Genomic DNA, 21040 nt, shown 5'->3' with positions numbered 1-21040 from the left:
CCCCCTTGAACTTTGCGACCTTTTGCCACATTTCAGGCTTCAAACATAAAGATATAAAACTGTATTTTTTTGTGAAGAATCAACAACAAGTGGGACACAATCATGAAGTGGAACGACATTTATTGGATATTTCAAACTTTTTTAACAAATCAAAAACTGAAAAATTGGGCGTGCAAAATTATTCAGCCCCTTTACTTTCAGTGCAGCAAACTCTCTCCAGAAGTTCAGTGAGGATCTCTGAATGATCCAATGTTGACCTAAATGACTAATGATGATAAATACAATCCACCTGTGTGTAATCAAGTCTCCGTATAAATGCACCTGCACTGTGATAGTCTCAGAGGTCCGTTAAAAGCGCAGAGAGCATCATGAAGAACAAGGAACACACCAGGCAGGTCCGGGATACTGTTGTGAAGAAGTTTAAAGCCGGATTTGGATACAAAAAGATTTCCCAAGCTTTAAACATCCCAAGGAGCACTGTGCAAGTGATAATATTGAAATGGAAGGAGTATCAGACCACTGCAAATCTACCAAGACCTGGCCGTCCCTCTAAACTTTCAGCTCATACAAGGAGAAGACTGATCAGAGATGCAGCCAAGAGGCCCATGATCACTCTGGATGAACTGCAGAGATCTACAGCTGAGGTGGGAGACTCTGTCCATGGGACAACAATCAGTCGTATATTGCACAAATCTGGCCTTTATGGAAGAGTGGCAAGAAGAAAGCCATTTCTTAAAGATATCCATAAAAAGTGTTGTTTAAAGTTTTCCACAAGCCACCTGGGAGACACACCAAACATGTGGAAGAAGGTGCTCTGGTCAGATGAAACCAAAATTGAACTTTTTGGCAACAATGCAAAACGTTATGTTTGGCGTAAAAGCAACACAGCTCATCACCCTGAACACACCATCCCCACTGTCAAACATGGTGGTGGCAGCATCATGGTTTGGGCCTGCTTTTCTTCAGCAGGGACAGGGAAGATGGTTAAAATTGATGGGAAGATGGATGGAGCCAAATACAGGACCATTCTGGAAGAAAACCTGATGGAGTCTGCAAAAGACCTGAGACTGGGACGGAGATTTGTCTTCCAACAAGACAATGATCCAAAACATAAAGCAAAATCTACAATCGAATGGTTCAAAAATAAACATATCCAGGTGTTAGAATGGCCAAGTCAAAGTCCAGACCTGAATCCAATCGAGAATCTGTGGAAAGAACTGAAAACTGCTGTTCACAAATGCTCTCCATCCAACCTCACTGAGCTCGAGCTGTTTTGCAAGGAGGAATGGGAAAAAATGTCAGTCTCTCGATGTGCAAAACTGATAGAGACATACCCCAAGCGACTTACAGCTTTAAATCGCAGCAAAAGGTGGCGCTACAAAGTATTAACTTAAAGGGGCTGAATAATTTTGCACGCCCAATTTTTCAGTTTTTGATTTGTTAAAAATGTTTGAAATATCCAATAAATGTCGTTCCACTTCATGATTGAGTCACACTTGTTGTCGATTCTTCACAAAAAAATACAGTTTTATATCTTTATGTTTGAAGCCTGAAATGTGGCAAAAGGTCGCAAAGTTCAAGGGGGCCGAATACTTTCGCAAGGCACTGTATATTCAATGTTTGTTTTTTCCCCATCTACCAATAGATTCCCTTCTTTGCGATGCATTGGAAAACCTCCCTGGTCTTTGTGGTTGAATCTGTGCTTTAAATTCACTGCTCGACTGAGGGACCTTAATTGTATGTGTGGGATACAGAAATTAGGCAGTCATTAAAAAATCAAGTTAAGGGGGCCTCCAGAGTGGGGCAGTGGTCTAAGGCACTGCATTGCAGTGCTAGAAGTGTCACTACAGACCCGGGTTCGATCCTGGGCTGTATCACAACTGGCTGTGATCGGGAGTCCCATAGGGTGGAGCACAATTGGCTGACTTCCGGGTTAAGCAGGCAGGTGTTAAGAAGCGCGGTTCGGCGGGGCATGTTTCAGGGGGCACATGACTCGACCTTCGCCTCCCAAACCCGTTGGGGAGATGCAGCGATGAGACGAGATCAAAATTGGGGAGAAGAAGAGGGTAAAACACAAAAAAAGATATATATAATTGTTAAACATTATTATTGCACAGAGTGAATCCATGCAACTTATTACGTGACTTTAGCAAATGTTTACTCCTGAATTTATTTAGGCTTGCCAAAACAAAGGTGTTGAATATTTATTGACCCCCCCCACAAAGTAAAATATTGCACTGACATTTCAGCTTTTCATTTTTCATTCATTTGTAAGCATTTCTAAAAACATAATTCCACTGACATTATGGGGTATTGTATGTAGGCCAGTAAGAAGGAAAAAAAATCTCATTTTATATTCCGGCTGTAACACAACAAAATGTGGAAAAACTCAAGGGGTGTGAATACTTTCTGAAGGCACCGAGTAAATCACTGCTTTACCAGTACTAACGTGACTACACCGTTTTCATGTTACAAAACACAAAGCTCTCTCTAAAACTGCAAGTTGTCTCCAGAGTAATAAACATAGCTATCAAAGAGAATGTGTGCTTGCTGGCCAATGTGACACAAAATACTGCAAAGTAATATAAAAACTACAGTTCAGGTAAAGTTGTAAGGACAAAACATAATTATGTTTTAATTAGCAAGCTAGCTTGCTATCGAATATGAGAGATTGGGTGTATATTAGAGGTCGACCGATTAATCGGAATGGCCGATTAATTAGGGCTGATTTCAAGTTTTCATAACAATCGGAAATCTGTATTTTTTTTTTTACACCTTTATTTAATCTTTATTTAACTAGGCAAGTCAGTTAAGAACACATTCTTATTTTCAATGACGGCCTAGGAACGGTAGGTTAACTGCCTCATTCAGGGGCAGAAAGACAGATTTTCACCTTGTCAGCTCGGGGGATACAATCTTGCAACCTTACAGTTAACTAGTCCAACGCAATAACGACCTGCCTCTCTCTCGTTGCACTCCACAAGGAGACTGACTGCCTGTTACGCAAATGCAGTAAGCCATGGTAACATTCATTCAAACAGAGCTTTCGTGCGTTTTGCCAGCAGCTCTTCGTTGTGCATCAAGCATTGCGCTGTTTATCGACTCCCGAGATGAGGCTGGTGTGACCGAAGTGAAATGGCTGGCTAGTTAGCGCGCGCTAATAGCGTTTCAAACTTCACTCGCTCTGAGCCTTGGGGTGGTTGTTTCCCTTGCTCTGCATGGGTAATGCTGCTTCGAGTGTAGCTGTTGTCGTTGTGTTGCTGGTTCGAGCCCAGGGCGGAGCGAGGAGAGGAACGGAAGCTATACTGTTACACTGGCAATACTAAAGTGCCTATAAGAACATCCAATAGTCAAAGGTTCATGAAATTCAAATGGTAAAGAGGGAAATAGTCCTATAATAACTACAACCTAAAACTTCTTACCTGGAATATTGAAGACCACCAGGAACCACCAGCTTTCATATGTTCTCATGTTCTGAGTAAGAAACTGAAACGTTAGCTTTCTTACATAGCACATATTGCACTTTTACGTTCTTCTCCAACACTTTGTTTTTTCATTATTTAAACCAAATTGATGTTTCATTACCTACTTGAGGCTAAATTGATTTTATTGATGTATTATATTAAGTTAAAATAAGTGTTAATTCAGTATTGTTGTAATTGTCATTATTACAAATACAACTTTTTTTTTTATAATATATATTTTTAAAAATTAATCGGCCGATTAATCGGTATGGGCTTTTTTGGTCCTCCAATAATCAGTATCGGCGTTGAAAAATCATAATCGGTCGACCTCTTGTGTATATAGCTGGTGAAATTAGTTAATCCCGCAATGTTGCACTTCTGTGTTTAGAAGAATAACATTCCAACAGCCACCAAAATGTGAGAACTAATATTGTTGCTGCCTATGTGCCATTTTATCTTAGGCTACCCATCCCCAACCCCCCTCTGCTATGCATGGCCACAGAAGTGAAACGATGGGGCGGCAAGTAGCCTAGTGGTTAGAGTGTTGGGCCAGTAACCGAAAGGTGGCTAAATCGAATACCTGAGCTGACAAGGTAAAAGTCTATTGTTCTGCCCCTGAACAAGGCAGTTAACCCACTGTTCTTAGGCCATCATTGTAAATAACAATTTGTTCTTAACTGACTTGCCTAGTTAAATAAAGTTAAAATGGCCAGACACCTTCCTCTCCACAGAGAATGCTTGAGTATGTCATTGTCAAGCTCATAGAACTTAGTCTGTCAGTCATGGATCAATGTATACCCTGTGACTTTTCACTAACTCCACCTTTGTGTCTGTGTTTCAGGAGTCAACAGCCTCACTGAAGTTTGTCCAGAGTGCAGGCCTGCCACTGAAAATATCATCATAGCTCACACACGCCCAGAAGAGAGGATTCTCTCTCCCAAAAAATGCAAATCAGGTCATTGTGCATGATTGCCCAACCCTGCTAAAATCCATACACCACCAAGGTCAAGTAAAGTAGAGTCAGGACAACAACAAGACTGGACAATCATGGGTGGCTTGACCCAGGTGTATAACATGATACATGTGTATCATGTGTCTTACAGGACTGAGTCCTCCCAGGCTGTGTGATGCAGACCTAGGACATGGGGCTGAGCAAGCAGCAATATTGTAATACTGACCAAGTGAGGATGTGGATTAAATTGTTTTCGAAAAATATCACTGAATGGTACCATGTTTTGTTCTGTTTATCATTCAATGCCTGTTCTAATAATGTTTACATAACCAACTAAAATCATGCAAGCTAACAGGCGGGCCACAAACATACAAAATAATGACACAGTATAACAGTGGTGCGCAGAACGACATCACGGAACACACAACTCGTCGATCCTTGTCAAGTATGGGCTATTGCAGCAGACGACCATACCGGGTTCCACTCCTATCAGCTAAAAACAAGGAGAAGCGGCTTCACCAACACTGGACAATAGACGAGTGGAAAAACATTGCCGGAGCCGACGAATCCCGGTTCCTGTTGCATCATGCTGACAGCAGAGTCAGGATTTGGCGTAAGCAGCATGAGTCCATGGACCCATCCTGCCTGGTGTCAACGGTACAGGCTGGTGGTGGTGGTGTACTGGTGTGGGTACCAATTAAGCAATGAATGAACGCCATAGCGTATCTGCACATTGTTGCTGACCAAACCCAATAGAGCATCTTTGTGATGAGATGGAACGGGCTGTTCTCAGCATGCTGCCATCGCAACTTTGTGATGCCATCGCATCAGCATGGACCAACATCCCTGTGGAACATTTCCAACACCTTATAGAATCCATGTCCAAAGAATTCAGGCTGTTCCGGGGGTAAAGGGGGTTCCAACCAGGTACTAGATGGGTGTACCTAATAAACTATATATATTTTTCGAATGCCTTAATGCAAGGGGCGCTGCTGCTTTGTAACCAATTATCCACAGTTGCTAACAGTTACCGGTAGTTAGCTAGATTTTTTAGTCCAAGGAGTAGCTAGGTTAGCTAACCTCTAGCTTTGCTGGTAAAACTCCAGTATTACTGCTAAACTCTGTATTCATCCTTGATCATTAAATTCCGTTGCAGACAAGGGAGGAGGAAAGTGGATTGTCATTCACCATGTCGTAGCTAACGTTACCATTAACAGTTTAACGGTGCTGTGCTTCATAGCTAAGCTTCCCTGAGCCTGGCTGTTGGGTTTGTTTACAAATCACAGAGTGTGGGCTGTGTCAGACACCGCATGGGCTGTGCACATGTTGCAAGGTGGAGATGTGTACGCCCGATTAATCAATATTTACAAGGAGCCATGTCTGTCCGTGTTCCGAGAGTGGAACTAAATTAGCATTTCTGCAATAGGAAAGGAATTAGGTCGAAATAGTGGCAGCAACTTCCTCTGAAGGGGGCCTTTAAAAAAAGGTTGTTTTTTCATTCCACCTCTAAAAAAAAACATATATCGGTAGATATATCGGTAACTTTAGCCTCCCTAAAAATCAGTATGGGTCCACAAGGTGTCAAACGTTCCATTGGGATCCTGGCTCATGTTGACTCCAATGCTTCCCACAGTTGTTTAAAGTTGGCTGGAAGTCCTTTGGGTGGTGGACCAGTCTTGATATACATGGGAAATTGTTGCAGTTCCAGCTGTACCACCAGAGACACTGGGTTCGCGCCCAGGCTCTGTCGTAACCAGCCGCGACCGGGAGGTCCGTGGGGCGACGCACAATTGGCCTAGCGTCGTCCAGGTTAGGGAGGGTTTGGCCGGAAGGGAAATCCTTGTCTCATTGCGCACCAGCGACTCCTGTGGCGGGCCGGGCGCAGTTGCACGGTGTTTCCTCCGACACATTGGTGCGGCTGGCTTTCGGGTTGGATGGCGCTGTGTTAAGAAGCAGTGCGGCTTGGTTGGGTTGTGTATCGGAGGACGCATGACTTTCAACCTTCGTCTCTCCCGAGCCCGTACGGGAGTTGTAGCGATGAGACAAGATAGTAGCTACTAAAAACAATTGGATACCACGAAATTGGGGAGAAAAAGGGGTAAAAAAAACAGTGTGCCTGGCCACCCTTCAAATGTTTTGTATCTGTGCCATTCAGAGGGTGAATGGGTAAGACATAATCCATCTCTCAATTGTCTCATGGCTTAAAAATCCTTCTTTAACTTGTCTCCTCCCCTTCATCTACACTGATTGAAGTGGATTTAACAAGTGACATCAATAAGGAATCATAGCATTCACCTGGATTCCTCTGGTCAGTCTATGTCATGGAAAAAGCAGGCTTTCTTAATGTTTTGTATACGCAGTGCATAATCCAGTCCACTAAATAAATTATGATTGTAGACTGCAACTGATTGTAGTTGCAACGGCAGGGCTCGATATTAACTAGAGGTCGACCGATTAATCGGAACGACCGATTATTTCGGGCCGATTTCAAGTTTTCATAACAATCGGAAATCGGTATTTTTGGATTTGGACAATTTTTTATTTCTTCTTTTACACCTTTATTTAACTAGGCAAGTCAGTTAAGAACACATTCTTATTTACAAAGCCGGCCTAGGAACGGTGGGTTAACTGCCTTGTTCAGGGGAAGAACGACAGATTTTTACCTTGTCAGCTCCGGGATTCAATCTTGCAACCTTACAGTTAACTAGTCCAACGCTCTAACCACCTGCCTCTCATTGCACTCCACGAGGAGCCTGCCTGTTACGCGAATGCAGTAAGAAGCCAAGGTAAGTTGCTAGCTAGCATTAAACTTATCTTATAAAAAACAATCAATCAATCAATCATAATCACTAGTTAACTACACATGGTTGATTATATTACTAGCGTGTCCTGCGTTGCATATAATCGATGCAACGCAGGGGGGTGATTTAACAACAGCGCATTTGTGAAAAAAGCACCATCGTTGCACGACTGTACCTAACCATAAACACCAATGCCGTTCTTAAAATCAATACACAGAAGTATATATTTTTAAACCTGCATATTTAGCAAAAAGAAATACAGGTTAGCAGGCAATATTAACCAGGTGAAATTGTGTCACTTCTCTTGCGTTCATTGCACAGAGTCAGGGTATATGCAACAGTTTGCGCAGCCTGGCTCGTTGCAAACGAATTTGCCAGAATTTTACGTAATTATGACATAACATTGTATAACCTTCAATGTAACAGCAATATTTAGACTGAGGGATGCCACCCGTTAGATAAAATACCTAACGGTTCAGTATTTCACTGAAATAATAAACATTTTATTTTCGAAATGATAGTTTCCAGATTCAACCATATTAATGACCTAGGCTCGTATTTCTGTGTGTTTTGCATTATTTAAAGCAAATTGAACATTTTTCATTATTTATTTGAGTATTGGCTTTTTTTGGTCCTCCAATAATCGGTATAGGTGTTGAAAAATCATAATCGGTCGACCTCTAATATTAAACGCTTTTTTTACTTGCCTCGGGCAAGTAAAAACAAATGTTGGACAAAAGACTTAAGTTGTCTGAATGAACCAGAAAAAAAATCATGCAAAAAAAAAATCACTATATCAAACAAATAGGCTACTCCGATCATAATTGGATCAGAATTGATGCAATGTTTTGCTCACTGTTCTCTCAATATCTGCAGAGCACATTGGAGTATAATTATTATAGGCCTGCAGTCTTTCAATCATGCAGTCGTGAGATGTGTTTGAGATCCAAGTGAGCCACGTTGGCACATTTGTTGATAATAATTACTAGCGAGTTATTTGCCCAGTTTGAGCAAATTTTTGGTCAATGAAAATCTTAGAAAAGTCGCGGTGTGTGCATCACACACACTTGGTGTGTGCCAGCGGGCGGTTACCAGAGGAGAGTATTTGTGGTCAAGTATTTTTGGTCCAGTTGCCAGGACCATAAATACAAATTCCATCTAGACACCATTGCCCTAGAGCACACAAAAAAAACATACCTCAGCCTAAACATCAGCGCCACAAGTAACTTCCACAAAGCTATGAACGAGCTGAGAGACAAGGTAAGAAGGGCCTTCTATGCCATCAAAAGGAACATAAAATTTGACATATCAATTAGGATTTGGCTAAAAATACTTGAATCAGTTAAATAACCCATTGCCCTTTATGATTGTGAGGTCTGGGGTCTGCTCACCAACCAAGAATTCACGAAATGGGACAAACACCAAATTGAGACTGCATGCAGAATTCTGCAAAAATATCCTCAGTGTACAACAAACACCAAATAATGCATGCAGAGCAAAATTAGGCCGATACCCGCAACTTATCAAAATCCAGAAAAGAGACGTTAAATTCTACAACCACCTAAAAGGAAGCGATTCCCAAATATTCCATAACAAAGCCATCCCCTGCAGAGAGATGAACATGGAGAAGAGTCCCCTAAGCAAGCTGGTTCTGGGGCTCTGTTCACAAACATAAACAGACCCCACAGAGCCCCAGGACAGCAACACAATTAGACCCAACCAAATCATGAGAAAACAAAAAGAGAATTACTTGACACATTGGAAAGAATTGACAAAAAAACTGAGCAATCTAGAATGCTATTTGGCCCCTAAACAGAGTACACAGTGGCAGAATACCTGACCATTGTGACTGACCCAAACTTAAGGAAAACTTTGACTATGTACAGACTCGGTGAGCATAGCCTTGCTATTGAGAAAGGCCGCCGTAGGCAGACCTGGCTCTCAAGAGAAGACAGGCTATGTGCACACTGCCCATAAAATGAGGTGGAAACTGAGCTGCACTTCCTAACCTCCTGCCAAATGTATGACCATATTAGAGACACATATTTCCCTGAGATTACACAATCCACAAAGAATTTGAGAACAAACCAAATTTGGATAAACTCCCATATTTACTGGGTAAAATACCAGTGTGCCATCACAGCAGGAATATGTGTGACCTGTTGCCACAAGAAAACATCAACCAGAGAATAAGAAACAACATTGTAAATACAACCCATAATCATTTTCCCCTTGAACATCGTTACAACACCCTATATAGACATAATATGATATTTGAAATGTCTTCATTCTTTTGGAACGTCTGAGTGTAATGTTTACTGTACATTTTTACTGTTTATTTCACTTTTGTTTATGATCTATTTCACTTGCTTTGGCAATGTTAACATATCTTTCCCATGCCAATAAAGCCCTTGAATTGAATTGCGAGAGAAAGAGAGACATTGCGCAGCAGGAAAAACAATGATATACAACCGACTAACTAGACAGCAAATTCAAAACATAGTGTAGTTTGGCTGGTTATCTTGTTAACTATTTAGCTATTAACAGGCTTTAAGGTCATTGACATGTCTGATGTAGAGGTCGACCGATTAAAACGGAATGGCCGATTAATTAGGGCCGATTTCAAGTTTTCATAACAATCGGAAATCAGTAATTTTGGACGCCGATTTTGCCGATTTTTCTTTATTTAACTAGGCAAGTCAGTTAAGAACACATTCTTATTTTCAATGACGGCCTAGGAACGGTGAGTTAACTGCCTTGTTCAGGGGCAGAACGACAGATTTTTACCTTGTCAGCTCAGGGATTCAATCTTGCAACCTTACGGTTAACTAGTCCAACGCTCTAACCACCTGCCTCACGAGGAGCCCGCCTGTTACGCGAATGCAATAAGAAGCCAAGGTAAGTTGCTAGCTAGCATTAGACTTATCTTATAAAAAACAATCATAATCACTAGTTATAACTACACATGGTTGATGATATTACTAGTTTATCTAGCGTGTCCTGCGTTGCATATAATCGATGCAGTGCGAAAAAGGACTGTCGTTGCTCCAACGTGTACCTAACCATAAACACCAATGCCGTTCTTAAAATCAATACACAGAAGTATATATTTTTAAACCTGCATATTTAGCTAAAAGAAATCCAGGTTAGCAGGCAATATTAACCAGGTGAAATTGTGTCACTTCTCTTGCGTTCATTGCACGCAGAGTCAGGGTATATGCAACAGTTTGGGCCGCCTGGATCATTGCGAACTAATTTGCCAGAATTTTACGTAATTATGACATAACATTGAAGGTTGTGCAATGTAACAGGAATATTTAGACTGATGGATGCCACCCGTTAGATAAAATACGGAACGGTTCCGTATTTCACCGAAATAATAAACGTCTTGTTTTTCGAGTTTCCAGATTTGACCATATTAATGACCGAAGGCTCGCATTTCTGTGTGTTATTATGTTATAATTAAGTCTATGATTTGATAGAGCAGTCTGACTGAGCGATGGTAGGAACCAGCAGGCTCATAAGCATTCATTCAAACGGCACTTCGTGCCCTACTGTTTAGCCTATCAACTCCCGAGATTAGGCTGGTGTAACGATGTGATGTGAAATGGCTAGCTAGTTAGCGGGGTGCACGCTAATAGCGTTTCAAACGTCACTCTCTCTGAGACTTGGAGTAGTTGTTCCCCTTGCTCTGCCTGGGTAAAGCTGCTTCAAGGTTGGCTGTTGTTGTTGTGTTCCTGATTTGAGCCCAGGTAGGAGCGAGGAGAGGTACGGAAGCTATACTGTTACACTGGCAATACTAAAGTGCCTATAAGAACATCCAATAGTCAAAGGTATATGAAATACAAATGGTATAGAGAGAAATAGTCCTATAATAACTACAACCTAAAACTTCTTACCTGGGAATATTGAAGACTCATGTTAAAAGGAACCACCAGCTTTCATATTTTCTCATGTTCTGAGCAAGGAACTTAAACGTTAGCTTTCTTACATGGCACATATTGCACTTTTACTTTCTTCTCCAACACTTTGTATTTGCATTATTTAAACCAAATTGAACATGTGTCATTATTTATTTGAGGTGAATTATATTAAGTAAAAAAAAGTGTTCATTCAGTATTGTTGTAATTGTCATTATTAAAAATACATTTTTTAAAACATCGGCCAATTAATCGTTATCGGCTTTTTTGTCCTCCAATAATCGGTATCAGCGGGGGAAAATGATAATCGGTCGACCTCTAGCCGGATGTCCTAAAATATCTTTCTACCGCACTCCTGTATAACTGCAAATGGACAACACGCAGTTGATGAAACCAATACTGGATACTAGTCCGGTTGTAAAACAGTCTGGCAAGTGCTCAAAATTGGCTAGGATTCTCCTCTCTTCAATACTGGCCATGTATTTCTGACAAAGTTTTTTTTAAATACACTGCTCAAAAAAATAAAGGGAACACTAAAATAACACATCCTAGATCTGAATGAATGAAATATTCTTATTAAATAGTTTTTTCTTTACATAGTTGAATGTGTTGACAACAAAATCACACAAAAATAATCAATGGAAATCAAATTTATCAACCCATGGAGGTCTGGATTTGGAGTCACACGCAAAATTAAAGTGGAAAACTACACTACAGGCTGATCCAACTTTGATGTAATGTCCTTAAAACAAGTAAAAATGAGGCTCAGTAGTGTGTGTGGCATCCACGTGCCTGTATGACCTCCCTACAACGCCTGGGCATGCTCCTGATGAGGTGGCGGATGGTCTCCTGAGGGATCTCCTCCCAGACCTGGACTAAAGCATCCGCCAACTCCTGGACAGTCTGTGGTGCAGCGTGGCGTTGGTGGATGGAGCGAGACATGATGTCCCAGATGAGCTCAATTGGATTCAGGTCTGGGGAACGGGTGGGCCAGTCCATAGCATCAATGCCTTCCTCTTGCAGGAACTGCTGACATACTCCAGCCACATGAGGTCTAGCATTGTCTTGCATTAGGAGGAACCCAGGGCCAACCACACCAGCATATGGTCTCACAAGGGGTTTGAGGATCTCATCTTGGTACCTAATGGCAGTCAGGCTACCTCTGGCGAGCACATGGAGGGCTGTGCGGCCCCCCAAAGAAATGCCACCCCACACCATGTCTGACCCACCGCCAAACCGGTCATGCTGGAGGATGTTGCAGGCAGCAGAACGTTCACCATGGCGTCTCCAGACTGTCACGTCTGTCACATGTGCTCAGTGTGAACCTGCTTTCATCTGTGAAGAGCATAGGGCGCCAGTGGCGAATTTGCCAATCTTGGTGTTCTCTGGCAAATGCCAAACGTCCTGCACGGTGTTGGGCTGTAAGCACAACCCCACCTGTGGACGTCGGGCCCTCATACCACCCTCATGGAGTCTGTTTCTGACCGTTTGAGCAGACGCATGCACATTTGTGGCCTGCTGGGGGTCATTTTGCAGGGCTCTGGCAGTGCTCCTCCTGCTCCTCCTTGCACAACCCTGCTGCTGGGTTGTTGCCCTCCTACGGCCTCCTCCACGTCTCCTGATGTACTGGCCTGTCTCCTGGTAGCGCCTCCATGCTCTGTACACTACGATGACAGACACAGCAAACCTTCTTGCCACAGCTCGCATTGATGTGCCATCCTGGATGAGCTGCACTACCTGAGGCACTTGTGTGGGTTGTAGACTCTGTCTCATGCTACCACTAGAGTGAAAGCACCACCAGCATTCAAAAGTGACCAAAACATCAGCCAGGAAGCATAGGAACTAAGAAGTGGTCTGTGCTCCCACCTGCAGAACCACTGCTTTATTTGGGGTGTCTTGCTAAATGCCTATAATTTCCACCTGTTGTCTATTCCATTTGCACAACACCATGTGAAATGTATTGTCAATCAGTGTTGCTTCCTAAGTGGACAGTTTAATTTCACAGAAGTGTGATTGACTTGGGAGTTACATTGTGTGGTTTAAGTGTTCCCTTAATTTTTTTGAGCAGTGTATTATTTGAATAGCCTGATTGACAAGTAACTCCTATGCTGTCAAGATCTCCCCTGAACATGGAATATTTTCACTTTACAAATAGATAAACATCTTAATTAGCTACCTTGCCCACCTTATTCATTTGATCCCTGGTTCATTGAATGAGGGAATTATTTAATAAAAACATTAAAAGTATTTGGTTGTAATTGTAACGTTGCAGGGTGGTCAACACTCCTAGAGAGTCCAGGAGAGCTACTGGGTTTGCAGGCTTTTGCTCCAGCCCTGCTCGAACACACCACATTGTAAAAAATAAAATAAAATAAAAAAATCAGCTGCTCAACAGGACCTTGATAAGCTGACTCTGATGTGTTTGAGCAAGGATGGATCAAAAGCCTGCACACCCAGTAGCTCTCCAGATGGAGGGTTGACGGACCACATGTGTTTTGTCCAGTAGCCTATCAGTGCAATATTTTACTTTGTGGGGGGTTAAGTACCTTGCTCAATGCCATAACGGCAGGAGAAATAATACATTGGATCAGAGACCAGTAGCCTTTCATTGTGTCAATAACAGTGATAATAATGAAGGTTATTTTCTGAAGTGGTTCCTTGCATCATACACACAATTTTCAGTCAAATTTTTTGGCCCATGGTGTTACGGACCATTTTTTTTGTTGGAGAAGTGACTTGAGCTTTCGGACAAGTAAAAACATCAGTCCTACTTACCCGAGGAACAAGTGGCTAAAAAAGTTAAAGTCAAGCCATGAATGGTCAATGTTATAAAGCCTTTTATGATTGCGATTGACACCCCCAAAGACCAAAGCTGAACACAACTGAATGGCCATTCTGTTATGACAACATAAACTCGGCAAAAAAACAAAATGTCCTCTCACTGTCAACAGCATTTATTTTCAGCAAACTTAACATGTATAAATATTTGTATGAACATAACAAGATTCAACAACTGAGACATAAACTGAACAAGTTCCACAGAGAAGTGACTAACAGAAATTTAATAATTTGTCCCTGAACAAAGGGGGGATCAAAATAAAAAGTACCAGTCAGTATCTGGTGTGGCCACCAGCTGCATTAAGTACTGCAGAGCATTTCCTCTTCATGGACTGCACCAGATTTGCCAGTTCTTGCTGTGAGATGTTACCCCACTCTTCCACCAAGACACCTGCAAGTTCCCGGGACATTTCTGGGGGGAATGGCCCTAGCCCTCACCCTCCGATCCAACAGGTCCCATACGTGCTCAATGGGATTGTGATTCGGGCTCTTCGCTGGCCACTGACATTCCTGTCTTGCAGGAAATCACAGACAGAACGAGCAGTATGGCTGGTGGCATTGTCATGCTGGAGGGTCATGTCATGATGAGCCTGCAGGAAGGGTACCACATGAGGGAGGAGGATGTCTTCCCTGTAACGCACAGTGTAGAGATTGCCTGCAATGACAACAAGCTTAGTCCGATGATGCTGTGACACACCGCCCAAGACCATGACGGACCCTCAGCCTCCAAATCGATCCCGTTCCAGAGTACAGGCCTCGGTGTAACGCTCATTCCTTTGACAATAATCGCGAATCCCTGTCCCACCCCTGGTGAGACAAAACCTTGACTCGTCAGTGAAGAGCACTTTTTGCCAGTCCTCTCTTGTCCAGCGACGTTGGGTTTGTGCCCATAGGCGACGTTGTTGCCGGTGATGTCTGGTGAGGACCTGCCTTACAACAGGCCTACAAGCCCTCAGTCCAGCCTCTCTCAGCCTATTGTGGACAGTCGTTCCTGGTGTAACTCGGGCAGTTGTTGTTGCCATCCTGTACCTGTCCCGCAGGTGTGATGCTTGGATGTGCCGATCCTGTCTGCCACTGCGAGGACGATCAGCTGTCCGTCCTGTCTCCCTCTAGCTCTGTCTTAGGCGTCTCACAGTACGGACATTACAATTTATTGCCCTGGCCCTGGCCATCTGCAGTTCTCATGCCTCCTTGCAGCATGCCTGAGGCACGTTCACACAGCTGAGCAGGAAACCCTGTGCTTCTTTCTTTTGGTGTTTTTCAGAGTCAGTAGAAAGGCCTCTTTAGTGTTCTAAGTTTTCATAACTGTGACCTTAATTGCCTACCGTCTGTAAGCTGTTAGTGTCTTAACAACCGTTCCACAGGTACATGTTTATTAATTGTTTATGGTTCATTGAACAAGCATGGGAAACAGTGTTTAAACCCTTTATAATGAAGATCTGTGAAGCTATTTGGATTTTTACTAATTATCTTTGAAAGACGGGGTCCTGAAAAAGGGACGTTTCTTTTTTGAGTTTAGTTGAGTTTAGTAAACATCCGTGTTTTCGCTGCTGTCATTTAGCTGTGGTACTGCGCCACCCCAAAGAAAATCTAGAATATGATAAAATATTTATACCGTGGCGCACTTTGAAGATGCTGGAACAGTCTACATTTACTTTTCCTCTGCAAACAAAATGAGTAATGAATCGAAAAATCATACAACCCCATAGTAGGATAGTTGATCTATTTGCCTAGTCGGCTTGTTGTGTGTTCTATGCGAGATAAATATTCCTCTCGAGATTACGAGAATCAAATATAGGCTTCAAAAATAGGCTACATTTATTTAGTAGGCCACTCAAACTTTTACCAGCAGTAGCGGTTTACACTTTATATGGCCTGCATTTGGTCTAATGAACGAAAGCCTGAATAAATGTAAACAACTGATAATTAACTGAATTATCAAAAACTTTGTGCAGGGTGTATATTTATCTACCCTGTTAATGTCCTTCCAAACGGGGGATTTTACTCACGCAGCATGTTTCAACGTTGGTGTTGCAGTCTATTCCCTATTCATAACCTTTATTTTTATTTCTCCAGGTTAGGCCTATGTTAGCCATTTTTGTGTGAGCTAGGCAATCCAGGGAAAGTGCACTTGGCAATGTGTCGTATTCTCATGTGGGGAGAGGGAACATAAGCTCTGCAAATGGACAAATTAGAAACGTTTTAGCACCACACAAATAGGGGACAGTTCCCGGCTCCACATCTCAATGCGTGCATGGCTGGTAGCCTGCTGACCAAACTGTACGCGCGTGTGCGCCATCACGCGCAAGTTGATTTTGTTCACCCACACCAGAAGCAATCAGGACACGCAGGTTGAAATATCAAAACAAACTCTGAACCAATTATATTAATTTGGGGACAGGTCAAAAAGCATTAAACATTTATGGCAATTTAGCTAGCTAGATTTCTGTTGCTAGCTCATTTGTCCTGGGATATAAACACTGGGTTGTTATTTGACCTGAAACGCACAAGGTCCTGTACTCCGACAATTAATCCGCAGATTAATCTGCCTCGCACAGAATAGAATTCGCATCACAAAGTGTATTATCTTGATTTAAAATGTCATTATTCTAAACTGCTAACCAACCCAAGGGTTGAAAGAATGTTTTAATTCCACCCGCCAGCTGATTTTTTTGTGGCTCACCCATGGGTATCTGACCCAATGCAGGACTCTACTAATGATTAGCCCAACAGGGTAAATGCAGATAGGCAATCCCATGCTTCAGCCTATTTATTTATAGCCATTATGCTGATTCAGTTGGGTTACAGGTTATCATGCTTATTGCTAATAGCATACCTGATAATATGGACCATGTCCTTTTAAAAAGTTACCAATTGGGGGCTAAATCAAGTAGCCTAGTTGAATCTAATGTGACACGTTGACAAAAATCCCATTTAATTCCACTCAGGAAATAAGAGCTGTAATAAGTTGTTTCCTTTCCATTTGATAAATTCAATTCCAAGATTTGTTTGTTTGCGTGCTTGATGAAATCAGAAGTTCTGACCAATCTCTCTGCTGTAATTCTTCTTCTCACACTTATATGACAGAAAATGCAACAGGGAAATGAAGTGGGGTGGTGTTCAAGATCCCTAATCGGTTTATTCGTGTTTTGAAAAAAAGGCTTCTACAAACGCCATATAGGACAGTGGGGGCTCTACTCCACATCCTTATAAAGCGAATCTGCCAGCTATGCTCAATACTTTTGCAATAGTGTTTGAAGGGAGGTGGACAGGTGTTAAATAGTATCCATATGGTTGTTGTGGGTTCTATACATTAAAAGTAACAACATGCATTATTCATATCAAAATGGCAAAAATAAATAGCAAAACAACCCATATGTTGATATGTGCTAGAACCAAGTCACTGATACTGATACAGCAAGGAGCAAATAGACTCCAGACTGCAGTGCAGCACTGTGAATGTGGTCTTCATTCATGTGTCTACTTCCTGCAAAGAGCTTGGACAGGCAACGTTCCGCCAACAAGACTTATCAGATGATGCCTCTACCCTCATAATAGAGGTGTGGTTAGAGACATTCGGGATTCGAACTGAACACTGAAGCACTGCATTAGACAGACTGTTCACAGGCCACAGTGTCATACATTATCTGCAAACTGGCAACACAGCATACAGCATACAGCTAAAACGGCAAAATTTCCATTAAATCATGGGGAGTGACTTAGGTATGATGTAATTACGACAAGCACATGCCCATACCATCATCATACCCCGGGTGGTCCCTGGTACTCTTATCATTTTGTCATATTATATAAGCTCAAGCCACTGTTAATGACTGATGCATGATGCACAGTGAAGCAGCTACCAGACACCTGAATATGCCATATTACAAACTATTCTATTCCTGCTGCTAGACTGCGAATGCAACTCAAATATAATTTATTGCCATTAAGACCCATGTTTGGGGCTACTAATAGCTGATGCTCCCTAATGATGTGACTCAGTACATGAAAAAGCCTACCACATTTGGCCCAAAGCTCTCCCTCTCTCCCCATCAGGCCGTGCCCTTGACTACACAAGCCGGGTAAAACCTCTGTTCAATCGCGAGGACCACAGCTCCTCTGGCTCCACTCAAGTCAACCGGATAACGATGTCAACCCGCCATGCTATCATTTTTATTCAGATAACTTAGAGCAAATGTTCCAAAACTTTAGGTGGACAATAGACCGATGACAAATAATTAATTGATACCCGATAAACTGCTCTGACGAACAGAGGAGCGGGGGAGATGGGGTCTGTGGGCTAACTTGAGGACCACAAAACGTGGTTCAGTTCCGTTCCCACCCCTGCTGCCCCGGCCTTCCACGGAATGGATTAGCGCCGAACTTGGTGTCGAGCCAAAGAGACTGCGCCATTATTATTACAGAAAAAATATCACAAGTTATTCGCGATCCATGTGATGTTTAGTCGCATAAGCAAAGTATTATTCACGTTTCTACAGTACCACTCCACCCTGCTTGAAATGTCAATGTGATGATAGGCTAACGTTACATAGCTAGCTAGAAGAAGAAAAACCCCACCGTGCTCAGACGCAAACACACATTACTATTCAGTGGACATGACTTGTTTTCACAACACAGTCTGAAAACCAAAACAAATGTATTGTTTTTGTGATACCTGTGTAACGTAAAGGTTTAATTGGAAAGTTGCCCCAGAGACTATCCGGGGCAATCACAGAAAATACACGTTCAGTTGCCACCCGAAAGGGGGCGCTATACTGTTACATATCTAGAAACTGCCCTGTTTGTGTCAATATAATAGTTGACAGACCTAAAAACATATGTACTCTCTGTATGGACCTTTTCATAACACTGATACAAATCTGAGGGGGTAACTAAACATTTTCAACAAGGCAAGGGCAAAAATGTGCCCCCCTTCCGTCAGCAAGCAGCACTGCCTCACGTCCGCCATTAGAGAGCGAGCGAAACAATACGAGAGAGCGGAGGCAATATAACTAGTACCCTGCCACGGCAGAGAGGGGGAGGAAATCTCAAGCGGGGTAACAAATGTACTGCTAAATCGTCACAAATGCCGACTTTATAGCATAGCAGGAGACCCAAGGGAGCCCGTGGACATATAGCTAGTTGCTGAAACTTTGACTAACTAACCGTAACATTTGAATAAAAAGTATCTGAAATTCTTACCCGAGTAGAGCTTGAAACGATAAAGCGCCACTTTTGTGCCTTGACATAAATCGGGGAACGCATGCGCCTCAATGTAAAGACCAAAGATGGTGGATAAATGAAGATATCCCATAAAGGCCGTTTACAATTGAGAAAAATTGCCACAGTTCCGGTCTACTTAAGGGGTGGCTCTCCTATAGGCACCAATGCAATAGCAGCTGGGTCTGGTCTACTTAGGTAATTGACTGTATATGAACCAGAAAAAAGGAACCTATGAAATGTCTCGATTTCTCTTCCGTCTCTGGTAAAGACGTTCTAGTCAGCGCGTGGGAGGATACTGCCAACAGGATCCTTCTCGCTTCTCATCGTCGCGCAAGCGCACAATGTTCAATCAGAAGTGGTGCGGTTGACAATTAAATTGATCTAGAATAATTAATCTACCTGAAACTCATATACAAATACCTGCACATTACCATAAACCAACCGGATAATGAATGTGGCAATGATTACGAATTTTACTTTGCCACCTGGCTTGTTTACGTTTGGACCGCATTCGAGGTCGCATTGACCGCATTAGTGAGATCCAATCAGCATTCAGTCCGGTCACGGTTGCGTTCAGGTCTAACACACGTCTACCTACCGGTGGTTCAATGCATTACATCATACTTTTCCAATAGGAGAATACGATGTGTAACATTTTTCATTTATTTAACCTTTATTTAATTAGGCAAGTCAGTTTAGAACAAATTATCATTTACAATGACGGCCTATTAATAAAATACATGTTTAAACGGTCTAAAATAACGTGAAACACCACCCTTGAAATGTTGTAGCATAAGGGGAGATATGAAAAATCGAGTCATATGCTCTTGAACATCTGGTTGCTAAAAAAAATCCTATGAATTTGTTCAAAACACATTCGTCAGTGTGTCTGTGCTCACTGAGCTGTACGGTAGACAAAACAATGTTCTCTACAACAAATTCAGAACCGCCTTTTGTTAGGCCATCATTGTAAATAAGAATTTGGTCTTAACTGACTTGCCTAGTTGAATAAAGGTTAAATAAAATGAAAATAAAAACTGTCTTGCAACACAGTTGGACCATCCTCACATGCTGAGAGAGAGAGCACGGGCACCTTTCATAAAAAGTACACAGGACTAGAGGGCGTCTAAAAATGTTGCATCAGGTGCGTTTACTTTAGTTAAAATGTGGTCCTGAGTCAAGTATGGGCTAATAAAAAATACTAACCTACATCTGCAAACTTACCGAATTAAGACAACTCAAGGACACTGCATTCATGTTGATTATGCTATAACGGTGATATCTGCTCATGTGCTGAATAAACCTTATTAATAACGTGAACAAAAAAACTGTTCCTAGACTTGTACTGTGTGATATTTGGTGTATTATTATATAATAGCCTATTGGTGAATTTAGGCTATTACAGTGATTGTGTGTGCATGTGTGTGTGCACTGACATATTAGGCTATACATTATTCTTGAAGTCAGGACTGTTGATGCTTCTAGTATATATATGTGTGTGTGTGTGTGTGTGTGAATCACATGTGCATGGGTAACCTTCCTGTGATCTGACAACTTGTATAAGCATTGGTAATGCCTAGCCTTTAGCTCAGCAGGGAAACCCAACCTTTTAGCGCTGACCTGATTTGACCCCAGTTGGTCACACAAACGCATCCTAAATGAGTGCTTATTATACAATTATGACACTTTATAGTCAATATGCCATTAATAGACATACATTATCAATAGAGATTTGATAGACCTATTAAAAAATACTCGCTATGTCACGTTCTGACCTTAGGTCCTTGTTTTGTCTTTGTTTTAGTGTGGTCAGGGCGTAAGTTGGGGTGGGCAGTCTATGTT

General features: G+C 42.1%; 1 protein-coding gene across 3 annotated transcripts in view; it reads right to left on the bottom strand.

Moving 5' to 3' along the window:
- The window catches only part of zmym2 (zinc finger, MYM-type 2), a 45275-nt gene extending 25840 nt beyond the window's left edge, over positions 1-19435 (bottom strand). Inside the window, exon 1 of one of the 3 annotated variants that reach the window (XM_031798820.1) lies at positions 19178-19435. The gene's annotated coding sequence lies outside the window, so the exon portion shown is untranslated. Of the gene's footprint in view, positions 1-1852; positions 2736-19177 lie in introns of those variants that run through there. The other 2 variants (XM_031798817.1, XM_031798810.1) reach the window with 2 other exon arrangements.
- Positions 19436-21040: the final 1605 nt, after the last annotated feature.

This window comes from Oncorhynchus kisutch, linkage group LG2 (assembly GCF_002021735.2).
Source record: "Oncorhynchus kisutch isolate 150728-3 linkage group LG2, Okis_V2, whole genome shotgun sequence".
Classification (NCBI taxonomy): Eukaryota; Metazoa; Chordata; class Actinopteri; order Salmoniformes; family Salmonidae; genus Oncorhynchus; species Oncorhynchus kisutch.
This window is presented reverse-complemented; position numbering and strand designations above follow the sequence as displayed.